The following is a 13,577-nucleotide window of genomic DNA, read 5'->3' as shown; positions in this document are numbered from 1 at the left end:
ATATAACTATTGACAGGCGTCTTATTATATTTATGTTATTATCTTATACAACATTCCTCCCTTTTTTGAGTTATTACAATACAGTACATTTGAAATACATATAAATAAATACATAACTATAAATATTAATCATTGCAAGGCCCAAAATTAAGTCTTTATTAGAATGTAAGTATACCTATATTTATGTATAGATTTTAATTCTTGGACATTTCCGCTCATTGACTCAGTCGGTGAATGGACTCATATTATACTCTGATTCCAAAGTGAGTCCAACAAGCGCCGACTACATAAGTTAGTGCAGATAATACATGTTACACAATATTATACAAACATTTGCATGCGAGATAGTTTGATATTTTTCCAAATGCACTAATGAATTATATAGGTTGTATATAATATTATAATTTACATTAGTTTTCTAATTTTGTTTCATAAATATTTTAAAGTTACAATATAAAAAACACACACATATTATAATTAATGAAAAATGAAATGAAATGAAAAATGAATAGGTACTTTTTGATACAAATTTATAGTGTATTTATTATCTGTACCTACTTCAGTGCCTACGTAAAAAACTACTACGAAAAAATCCATGACCAAGAGTCAAACCTAATAATTAGAGATGTGAGTGGGTACCTATTATACATTATCTGTGTATAAAATACTGTTTTTTTTTATTTTCATTTTTTTATTTATAAAGTATTCCTGACAAAGTCATCTAACTGATTACAGTATTTTTTTTGCGGCTTTACAATTGATAATACATATATAGTACTATACGAGGTATTATACACAATGATCATGGTATACAACTATTTTATACAGCTATAGGTGGTATGAAAAAAAAATTGTTATTAAGTACTTATTATTGTTAGTAGCAAAATTATTATTAATTATTATAATTTTCTATATCACAAGATGTTGTTCTGTTCCCGTCACGTATTCAAATTTTTATCCGTAATTATTAAGACTTTTTGAAATTGATCATTAGTCATCGTAGGTATAACGTCGTAGGTATAACCTGTGTTCAATTTTTAACACTTAAGATACTAAGTAGATGTAGCTTGGTACCTACATGGTTTTATACCACAATACATGTATAATACAATACACGAATAATAAAATATCATATTTTAACAACTCCAATCTAATAATATAACCCTATACAATTTTAACATTTTTGTAAAGGTATACGATACAATAGGTATTAATTTAATATGTATAGTAAAATATTAATACGTCGTCATAATAACCGTAGTAAAATGTTTAATTTTAACGAATCGAGTATCGACTATATTATAATAAGATAAAATACATAGCCAAAACTCAAACGTTAGATATTGTAGGATTGGTATCCTGGAGTAGTGACAAAAACTTACAATCGTGAAATAATAATGATCGAATATTGTGATCGCATACCTACGATCATTATATTTTAATATTAACTATGGTCATTGGTCACCACCGTGATTTCAACGAAACGGCGGCCACTGATTTATTTTCCGCTAAAAAATTCTGATCCGGACCAAAAATATATTTGTCATCCTGAGTTTCCACATTTGCGCGGACTTGAGTCGGCGACGTCCTCACACGGCCGTCAGGTCTCTCTGAGCGGCTCTTCGGATAGGCAAAACGCGTACTGTCACTCGCACGCGCATCGCAGCAAAGTGCGAAGGCATTACTATAATATGATATGCAAGGAGATAGCGAATTGCATTGTTTGCGCGCACAGGTTTTATTTTTTTTGTTCCGTCTAAACCATTAGACTTATGCTGTCGTATTCAACCGGCCTGTTGGTCTAGGGGTATGATTTTCGCTTCGGGTGCGAGAGGTCCCGGGTTCAAATCCCGGACAGGCCCGCGTTGAAATTTTTGCCGTTTTTACCGTCGAAAGTCGAACGCGAAGACTGTGAACGCGTTCACGCCCGATGACCGACCGGCCACGCGACGACTTTCACCCGAGACCGGTCGCGACGCGCACGAGCGACCATCGCGCCACGTCTGGTCGGTGAGAGAGAGAGAGAGAGAACCGTTTCGCTAGTACCACGTCGTCGGTGTGAACCTGTCCCCCCTCATCTTGACCAATGACCACGGTCACGGTCAATTATTATTCGCGAATGTGTCAGCGCGTAGGTGCAGTGCAGGACAAGAGCACTGCATGTTGACACGTTTTCTTGCATTTTTTTTCCACCGATGCGACCAGTATACTGACGGTGTTCAATAACGACAGTTGTTGATACCGCAAAAAGCTGCGTGAAACTCACGATTTTCCATGTACGTTAATTCCGTGTATATGTCTGTATTTTCGAAGCGTTCGGGAGGAGTGAGTATAGGCACAGTAACACAGGTGAAGATTAATTTGTTAAATGTATTTAATAATTAATTTTTTTCCATTTGCAGTTCTACTTAGCAGCTTTGAGATAATCGTCTTTGAATATTATTTTACCGTCGAAAATTATAAATGTAAGAAGAAATCAATGATAATATTGGTAGGACGACCATAAAGCTTAAAAGCTCGCAAATGACATACATTTATTCAAAATATATTTATTTATAATTTATAACGTATACCTATACAGCAATTATTAATTTTAAACTAGTATACATGTACACAATTAATTCAATCTGTCTTCTTAATTTTTTAATAATATAAGTATTATGTGCAGTTTAAAAATTTAATAATATTGGGGAAAGGAATACAAATTTTTGTATTGCTTTCTGCATTTTTGTTCATGATGTGTACAAACGTTTTAAATACACTTATATTACACAATTACGATTGTATAATAATAATAATAATAATATTCAGTCATGTACTGTATTACAGTAAATATCTTCTACTTAGAATTGTCACACCTGAATAGAGAAATAACTTTATAATCTAATCGGACGTGTAAGTTGACCTGTTGTTAGCATTATTGGTTGAAATAATTTTGATTTTTTATCTTAATACCGTACATTCCTCGCTCAGCTGAATAACTAAAATCAATTAGTGACGATGGTTTAGTAATTTAATTGTATTAAACTAATAACTATTATTATACATTAAAATTGGTGTACTAACAAATAATTACGTAAGTATAATATTTATTTATCATGTTTAATTTTTCTTTAAAAATGAAAGTACTAACAAAGAACGATTAAAATTATTAAACTCCAATGTTCATTATTATTATTTACTTAATTATTAACTCTAACTGCCATACTCTTGTTTAATTGAATTAGTTATAATTTATAAATGTTATTACAGTTATAACTTAAATAATATTATTACAAACAATTTTAATGTATTTTTTGTCATTCAAATTTTTTCAAAGTACTATTACAATAATAGTTAATTTTTATTTCACAATTTCAGTCCACAGTAACAAACATTCTACAAATAATATCCATTTATGAAGAATCGTGTGGTTAGTCATAATGACGATCCAATCCATATAGAATACCTATTCTGGAACAGTGAGGCTGCAGGTAACACCGGATTAAAGTATAAAAAATCCAAGTGATTTTAAATTAAAATCAACGGTTACTTTGTTGTTCAATACCAATAACATTTTATGATTCTGCTTATTATGTACCTTCTAATATTATAATTTATAACTCATAGATAATGAAGGTGAGTTTATACTGCATGCAAACAAAGAAAAACAGTAATGTAAAATATAATAATTCAAGGGACATATATTTTTAAATTTTAAGCGACATTAATTTACGAAACTTACAAACTGACAAAAACAAAACAATTTATTGGGGGACGGAGTGGCCGAGCGAACTAAGGTGTCGGTTGCGACGCGCACCGTCACCGGTTTGAACTTGGCCACGAGCGGCATTTTTCTTCTGGCAGTCATGGTGTCCAGAAAGAGAGGCGGCCATCCCCCACCCGGGTATAGCAGATACCTATGGGTGCTCACTTAAAAATTCTGTCAAAACAAACACATACGTTTTCAAAACCTATAGCATCCTCCCCAACAGTTCCACATGCTAATGATCTTAGTTGTCAAAGCCTCGACTAAAAAAAAATCAATTTATTAAATATTGTTATCGTGTACTTCTAGTTGCATTTAGGTACCTGGTTTTGTAAGGTGCATACAACTTTTGATCAGATAATATTTTACTTACTCTATCGACGCAAATGTTGGTTACAATTTTACGAATCGTAAAATGTTTATGAATATAAAATATTTACACACCTGGAAGAGTACACCTAAGAATGTATTCTTATTTTTAGAAATTGAACATACCTACGTCACATCAATATTTTATTTGTTTGTCGAAAACCATCAAAACTTTATATTTTTTAAAACGTCCTAAATATAATATCATTAATTGTCCAACTATTAGCTAGTTTAATACGACTTTACGCAAATTATAATTAAATAAAATAATAAATCAAACCCATATTATTATGTAGGTATGCACAAATAGTTTGGACGTCCAGTAAATTATTCACTAATAATAGGTACAACTGTTTATAAAATATGCGGTCCGTGAAGCTGATAATTGTTTTTCATGTTTCAGAGTGGAAAAACAATTCACCTTTTATAAACCTACTAGACATTTTGACAATATGTGATACAAAAATAGATAATAATATGTTGACTATATTGAGTCAAGCGTAATTATTTACCTAGAACAAATAGGTACCTTTAATTTCAATATTTATATTTTTAGTCATACAATAGCCCTTGGGCTAAAGGACACAACACTCATATTATTTATTTGAGATTTTCAGCGGAGAAATTAATGTACCTATTGTTTTTACAATGATAAGTTTTTTGTTTTTGTATAAAAATTTATTATTTTAAGCTATTTATACACGATAAGTTCCTATTCGATTAAATGTTTCAACTTCAGTATCTTTTATAGTGAAAAAGTAAATCTAGTTAGTATTTAGAGAGGTCAAAATTAAAAATTTGAAAAGTCTGGGAAACAAAATTAAGGAAGAACAGGGATTTTGTATACGCAATACCAGCATTTGACCAATGAATCAATTAAGTTTTTTTTATGTAACTAAAATACAAATTACCGTAAATATTTTAAAATATTGCCAGACGTTTATATTACCATTTTCTATACAAATATACACCATTACATTTTTAAAATATGTTGAATCTTTTTGAGCGATTTATAGGAATAAGAGATTTTTATTTGTTTTTCTTAATTATTGTCTATAATAAAAATTTGGTGGTACGACCATTAATACGTAAAATCTAAAAACTATAGTACTTATTTAGAATGCATGAATTACTCTATTCCATCATCTAAACTTATAATATTATGAAAACATATTATAAGAATCGTAATCAAAATATAATCTTATTATAATATAAATTATGATCGGCTAATAATTGGCATACCTATAAAATAGGAAGTGGCCAATCTAACAATTGTGCGTTCTATTCTGCAGAGATCGGTCCAAATATATACTAAAAAATCGTTACAACAAATCACCTCTGCGGATTTTACTACCGTCGTAATTCAAATTTAAAATATTATAACAGGAACGTCATTTGAGGAGGGCAGACTAGTGCATTTGCACCATTCCAGAATTGTATGGACTAGTTAAACTGTTGGTGTTCCAGGACAGAGAAAATACTATGCTTTCGGAATCTATCACTATGTAGTCACTTAACCAGGACCTCAATTATATTTTCCACCTAAATGAAATTCATCATCACCGCCAATCTACTCAACGAGATAATGTAACTCTTCTTTACTTATCATCTGGTATTTGAGTTGTCGTTTAATTATAATTTTTTGCAATATTATACATCTATGTTACCTATCAATATGTTATTTAATTTTGTCAATATCACTCAATGGCTACTGTTGCCGTGGGTTATTATTTAGATTAAAAAAAAACTAATATTATTGACGATATGTGAAAAAATATTATTGACGACTGACTAATGAAATAATGACATATCTATTATTTTGCATTTCTGTTTATACAGTGTAAATTAAACTGTATAACTATTATGATTAATTATGCTATTACAGTGATAACTAAAAATAGTATGAATGATTAACAAAAAAAAAAAAAACAATTCCAATTAAAAATATCCAAGGTTATCTATATTAATTTCATAGTTATATTAGTGTGTGTCTCTTCAATATAAATTATTACCAAAATACCTATGTTTATCAATATAATTTGCTCTATGGACCAATAGGATACTGAATGCGAAAATAGGTTGATATGATGCGTCAGACGTTGAAACAGCCACTGCTTCCTTGGGGGGGGGGGGGGCAGCTTCATGTGGGGGGGGGGGCTAGGGGCCACGGCCTCGGCCTTCCCCAAGCCCGTATTTAGAAATAATTGTATATTGTTATAAGACAAAATTACAAACAAAAAATATAATATAATATTATCGATTATCATACGACACGCACAAATATGTAGATAGAGGTACCTGCTATCTATATTATGAAGAACCTATAAATAAACTATAATAATATATTATAATATAAAAATGTTTTTTTTTTGTTTTTATTTATATAATTTACAATCTGTTACAGAATAGAACAATGAGTAAAAGTGATGAAAGAATGATGGCTCGAGTGAAACACAATTAAAGAAGCCTTTCAGTAAAGGCTCTTTGACAGTTACGATATATAAAATATACTATGATATTATTTTATTATGTTTTAAACATTAATTGTGGATCACACATTTCTGTACGGACTACGGAAATACTTAGAATATTATCTTGACAAGAATTGTCCTGGCTTCGTTCAAGGATGACTGAAGATAGACTATCAGTAGTATGTCTTATTAATATTATAATAAAGTGGATATAATAGTCTTCTAGATTAAATAGATCACATTATGGATATTTTATGCCAATTCTAAAAATAAAGCACTTGAATTTGTGCTGTAAAAATTGTCATTTCCTTTTTATTATTAAGTTTTTTTTGAAAATATAACTCCCCCCAACCAAGTATCTGGAGCTGCCCCTGTGATTCCTGTTCCGATTTTCATTTAGAAAAAAACTCTCCATAGTGGGTAACGATGGAATGGCCGAGACATATCCTTTTTATATTAATAATATTTTGAATTGTAATTGATACAGTGTAAAAATTTCCAAAATATTATGCTGAAATATATTTTGATAACTAAAAATAATTTTAAAACTCTGATTTCGTGGTCGTGCCTTTGTTAATATTTCATTGATACTTCGAATATTTTTCAGACTGTACAACACTAGTATAGTTGTGAGTTGTGAATTGTGATACTATTGGATTTAGAATCGTCAATTATTTGAGTGAAGAATAAAACGTTTTCTCGTATTATACTCGCACTGACGATAATTTTCATAACACAACGACAATAATAATAATATATCCGACGGCCAAACGCACATAAAGTTATCTATAAAATGTTCCTAAGAATTTTAAATCTAGTATAGTCAAGCCCCAGAGTGATTAAACTATTTTGATGTCTTCGACGTCTTTCCTAACTGAATTATTCAGACTTGAGAGAACAATGCAGTGATGTTACACAACTCTACACAACAGTATGCCGGCCAACAATATGTATAAATGTGCGATGTGTTGTTTTAATTTCGGTCGTCAAGACACGTCGTATGTCACTGCCGAGATGTAATTTTATTTTTGGAACAAAAAATTAATTACAATCCATGTCTTTAAAACGTTTTATTCTTTTTATGTAAGACAATTTGTTCTATGTATGTGTAAAAAACAAAAAAAAAATAATATAATATTCAATTAGTGAATTGATAAGAATAACTGCAAATATTTCATGAGTTTATATCATCTCTCCTTTAATAAATTACACGTTTATGTTTTTAATCACTCAAATACCTCTTGCACTGTCTTGTCTAAAATCGTAATAAATTCAAGTATTAATTATAAGGGTTTAATTTGAAAGCAAACAATTACGTCTGACAGTATTAAGCGAATTTAATATCTATATTATTAATTATATTTTGTATTCAAAGATTTATTGAGTTTTGTTTATATTATTCACGTAATGATCATTGACATTCACCCAACGAGTTATAATATTTCAGACAATAATCATTGAATTTTACAATTTTTTTCTAACAAAAATTCCTCAGTTAGGTATGCGAATAAATAATATATATATATAGTATATATTTTGACAAAATTGTATGTATTATTTATAATGTATATTTCATTTAAAAAAACAAATTAATAACGCAATTTTATCACCAATATAATAAATTATGCTAGGATAAAATGTATAAAATTCAAATGCATTTTCTAAGTCAGAGGTCGCCCGCCTTTTCCATCAAGTGATTTTCATTAAAAATGTTTAGTATCTGGCGATCGACCACTGTTAATGTAGGTCGTAGGTAGGTTTATTATTTATATGTTTACATGCAGCTTAAATAAGGATAATAATAAATTGTATAATAATAATATGCTTCTTTTAATATTATTTTTCCATCAGTAAATTGTATTTGTTTTCTTTTCTAATAAATACTTTGCAGTTTTGCATATGAACCGTAAAAAGCGTGTTTAAAATTACGTACACGATCGACCAACATTAATATGATTCATTTTTAATACGATCGACCATTCCTTTGAAAATCAACCAGTAAACCATCAACCAGTGTAGGCGTCACACGTAGTGGTTAAAACCGTCGCATTTTTGGAATCGTCGTAAGAGCCAAAGGGTAGCGCCAAACAGCGCATTTGCCCCGAGATCAACCGCGATCAACCGCGGTTAAACGGAACATTCAGCGCGTTTTAAAGCACTATGACGTGTGGCCTTTACAAAACTCTTACAACTTAATAGATGGACATTATAAACAGTAGATTTGGCAAATTTATTTGCATAGTAGGTACTTTATAGAATATTATTAATATTACTGGTTGTAACGTTGATCATAAAAATTGTAAATACCTGGGTATTGCTATTATACCTACCAATTCAGAATTTAAGTAACTTATTATTAAATTACATAATTTAATTGATTTATCTCTTTAATGATCAATATACACGCGTTTTAAAATTAGGCTTTGACTGAAAGTCGTGATAGAATATTTTGTTAATCTTGCAAAAACTCAAAAGTATGCACATAACATTGACATTTATAACATTTATAACATAATTATAATATAATATATTTTGGTTTATTATGAATTATTATTAAACTATTTTTTATTATGTAAGTACCCAAAGTATTATCAAAATAAAACGTTAGCCAATTGTTTAATTATTAATAGTATGCATAATATATTATTACTGTTAGCACAGAGTAATCTCTAGTCTTTAATCCTGCTAAGGCGTTTATTGTATTTGTAAATAAATAAATATACCTACCAATGCTGCAGATCATTAATATTAACACAAACAACAATGAATTGGTTGTAGACATTTCTTATTAACAAAGTAAACGTGTTTAAACGGTTAAAAAATAATTACTTTATACATTGTTTTAGTAATTACGGTTTTATTGTCACTACAAGAATAAATTAGTGTGAATATAGGCTGTCTTGTCTTTTTATAATCATACACACGATTATAAACGAAAACAGCTTTTGAATATAATTTATCATCAAATAATTATTATATCTACCTACGATAACTTTGCTAAATTGGGAATTTTCTTTAATTATTACTGAAATAATATTCACTGTTAAGCACCTACAATTGATTAAAACAAATGATAAGATCACCAAAAACTTATAGACATAAATGATGTATTCAAAATTAAATAGGTTCTTCAAAATATATTACTGTAGTTTAAGGTAATAATCCACAAAGTATAAAAAAATATGGTTACTATGATTTTTTTTAATTTGACAACGATATATTACAATATTATCGGATTTAGAAAAAAAAATACCTATGTGAAGCCGATTTACTGGCGAATATAAATTATATTTTCGTTGAAAAGTTTAAAACTTTTATATAGAAAAAAAAACGACGCGGGATTACCGAGATTTTTCGAGATTATTTGAAAACCTCATTCTTCAGTTGAATTTCAAACCTTACTACCTGTGTTCTTCAAGTACCTACTTAAAAGTCTATATAAAAAGTTGAAAAAAAATATTTTTCAAGTATTGAATTGCTTAATAACTTATGAATTTGAGCGTAAAAAATATTTTATTTGTTTGTCGAAAACCATCAAAACTTTATATTTTTTAAAACGTCATAAATATAAAAACATTAATTGTCCAACTATTAGCTAGTTTAATATGACTTCACACAAATTATAATTAAATAAAATAATAAATCAAACCCATATTATCATGTAGGTATGCACAAATAGTTTGGACGTCCAGTAAATTATTCACTAATAATAGGTACGACTGTTTATAAAATATGCGGTCCGTGAAGCTGATAATTGTTTTTCATGTTTCAGAGTGGAAAAACAATTCACCTTTTATAAACTTACTAGACATTTTGACAATGATAAAAACGGCGATAACGTTAATAAATTGCCAACGAATAAAATTTATTTATTACGCCTGTTATAATTCCTACGTGATTTTCAATAAGCTTTCGATTACGCACATGCACACGTCATATTGTAATTTGTAATAAATATAATAATAGTTTTTAATAATATATTTCACTAACTTTAATAGTTATATTTTTATATAATACATTAAAATATTATAGTACATTTATATTTTTTAGTACCTATACTTTTTTTTTTTTTTTTTAACTACCATTACAGTATAATTATTTCCATGTTTTTAAGGTATTTATAATTCCGAAACACTTCTTTTAATGAATACAATTTATATATTATTTCAGATTTCAACGTCAATTGTAATTTTTTAATTCAGGTCTAATGCGTATTTTTTACCTTCAAGTAATATAATATGTCGCCCAAAATATACAACCTTGCTGTGGTATGTCACGCGTGTGTAGTAAGGGTTTTTAATTTTGTTTTTGATCCCTACTCTCTAGCATATTACACTACTGAAATAAAGCAAAATCAAAAAATGGTAAGTATGTTTGAAGAAATTCGTACGGTGAATATTATAATTCACCGTTAAAAGTTGTGTTTGTTGACAACTATTATGTAGAAAAAATATAAAATCACTTGTTTTTCGACTACTCAATACGTATTTACATAAATACGGAATTCGAATAAAAATAAATATCAAATGACAAGATTGTATAATATGTCAATATATAAAATAGTTTAGAATATTATTGTTCTTATAATCCTGAAGTATATTAATCAAAATTTGAACGTTGAGCTATTAAACTACCTACTAAAGGTAATAATTTTTAAATGCAATTAAATCGAAAAACGAACAATTTGGAATATCATTAAATCATAACATTAAACTTCAACAGAAAACAACTGGAAATGTTTGTATACTTTTTAATTTATATATTATATTATTTTTATGTTTTATATTTGTACACATAAATATAAATATTTAGAAATGTACAATGCACACCTGCAGCGCAATTTTATTTTCAAAAATGTATGGAAAAAATTAATGTAATTCTAGTATAATAACAGTAGTAAATTATTATTATAATACATAAGTGTAATATAGGTATAAAAAAATTCCTATAGTTGTCTTTAAAATTATATTCTCAACCTTATAGAGAAATGTAGTTACGTACATTACACCGTACATTACACGTGTCTCGTTTCTACTTATATTTTTGAAATGTAAACATATGAAAATATTGAAAAACGTTAGGTAAGCGTTATTTACAAAAAAAATGTGAAATACATAATTGTAAATTCAAAACATTATATGCAAAAGTAGCGTAACATTAAAGAAAAAATTCTAAACAACGTTGAACATACAATTATGAAATCAATTTTATTTCTTAATGGCGTCAAACCAAATAATTTTTAAGCCCGAATCTTTACATAAAGTGTATGCAATTTTTTTTTACTGTAAAAAGTTGCCATTTATAAGAATGGGGTGGAGAAAAAATTTGATATCGGAGCGAGAAACATTTATTATTACCTAACATAACCATTCTCACGCTTGCACTACATTAACAGGAGTGCACTGCATGAAATTTACGACATAAATACCTTTTGTAATCTCTTAGCTTTAATGTCGTTTCGTTTAGAAATCGAAATCTCAATACATTTTAAACACGTAAAATTTTGTTTTTATGTCCTCTTCGATACTATCACGAAATAATTTATGAATATATAATAAAATTTGTCACGTACATATGCGAATATGGTATATATCGTACGTTATTAGTATTATGATTATTAGACACAAACTGTCTTGTAAATTAATTGAGTAAAATTATTCAAATATTTTTAAAGTGCTCAAATACGTATATTAAATACTTTTAAAAAAATATCTGTATCTATAATCAACTAATTTTTTTTTAATTGTAATTGATTTTATATTTTCAGATAGTCAATTCAATCACGTAAGAAATAAGAGTAAAAAATTGAATATTATAATATAATAATGATCGTATATTATTATGTAAAAATATATTTCTTTAAGTGACTTTGAACCCATCCAAAAATTCAAACAATTTGAAAAGGAAAACATATCAATATGTTTTATAAATCAAATTACGTGCAATGTAAAATGCTGTTAAAATTAATGGTAAACAAGAAAAAAAAATTTTGTTCATTTTATTTCAACATCATGAGGTAAAAAAAAATTTAAGATAATATAGACATAAAGTATCTATCATAAAAATACCTACTTTTTTAAATTTTCCATATAATATGATTATCAATTTTTTAATAAAATAATTTTTACTGAATTAAATAATTAAAATACGTGTTTTGGATACTTTTCAAAATGCTAGTATCCACTGTATCTATAGACTGCTATAGACTGGACGACAATAAACCGGCCTACATAATGTTATTGTTTTCGACAAAACAGTCATCATAATAATAAAACATTATCATTGTTTTTATAGGTACGCTATTGTTATAATCGACTCGTATAAAAATTGCTGCGGTGCGCTAACGGGCGACGACGACCTGTAGAACGCGTCTATCGCGGAGGAAATATATTTTATATATTATCATTACTATTATTATATTATTATAATATACTCACGAATATACAAAGGTTGCGGGACCCGCGACGGCGTCGTCGTCGACGGCGGCGACTTGGCGCGCGCGTATAATACTTTGTCGTTTGTGTGTGTGTTTAGGTGTGTGTGCGAGAGCGAATTGCAAGAAAAAATTCCGTCTCGGCGAGACACGTCTATAATAATGGTGTACGACGACGACGACGACGGGGGGGCCCGTAAGCGCCGGGCGGATACGACTCTCTTGTCGTGATCGTCGTCGGTGTGTTCGTCAGCGGCGGCGTCGCGCGCGTGTCGGAGCGCAAGGGCCGATTGAGTGACGCGGCGGACGCCGTGCGACTACAACACGCGCTCGTCGGACACGCCGCGCCCCCCGCCCACGCCTCCGCGACAGCCTCGACCGCCGCCGCCGGCGCGCCGACGACCGTCACAATAATAATAATAATAATAGACAGTACGCCGCCGCCGGTCGCGCGCGCACGCGGTCTCCGCCGCCACGCGGTTCGCCGCCGCCGCTGTCTCGTCGGCGTTCGACGGGGATTTCCCGGCCGCCCGTCCCGCAGTCGTACCCGCGAGCC

At 29.8% G+C, this 13,577-nt stretch overlaps 1 protein-coding gene and 1 non-coding gene across 2 annotated transcripts in view; one reads left to right on the top strand and one right to left on the bottom strand.

Moving 5' to 3' along the window:
• Nucleotides 1-13,345, bottom strand: part of LOC100167576 (carbonic anhydrase-related protein 10) — a 267,663-nt gene extending 254,318 nt beyond the window's left edge. Inside the window, exon 1 of the mRNA XM_029487972.1 lies at nucleotides 13,026-13,345. The gene's annotated coding sequence lies outside the window, so the exon portion shown is untranslated. The remainder of the gene's footprint in view (nucleotides 1-13,025) is intronic.
• Nucleotides 1,791-1,862, top strand: TRNAP-CGG. Its single transcript has one exon. It is a non-coding gene; the product is annotated as a tRNA-Pro (tRNA).
• Nucleotides 13,346-13,577: the final 232 nt, after the last annotated feature.

The sequence above is a fragment of the Acyrthosiphon pisum genome, chromosome X (assembly GCF_005508785.2).
Source record: "Acyrthosiphon pisum isolate AL4f chromosome X, pea_aphid_22Mar2018_4r6ur, whole genome shotgun sequence".
NCBI classification, from domain to species: domain Eukaryota; kingdom Metazoa; phylum Arthropoda; class Insecta; order Hemiptera; family Aphididae; genus Acyrthosiphon; species Acyrthosiphon pisum.
Note: the sequence above shows the minus strand (reverse complement) of the source record. Positions and strands in the feature narration are given on the sequence as shown.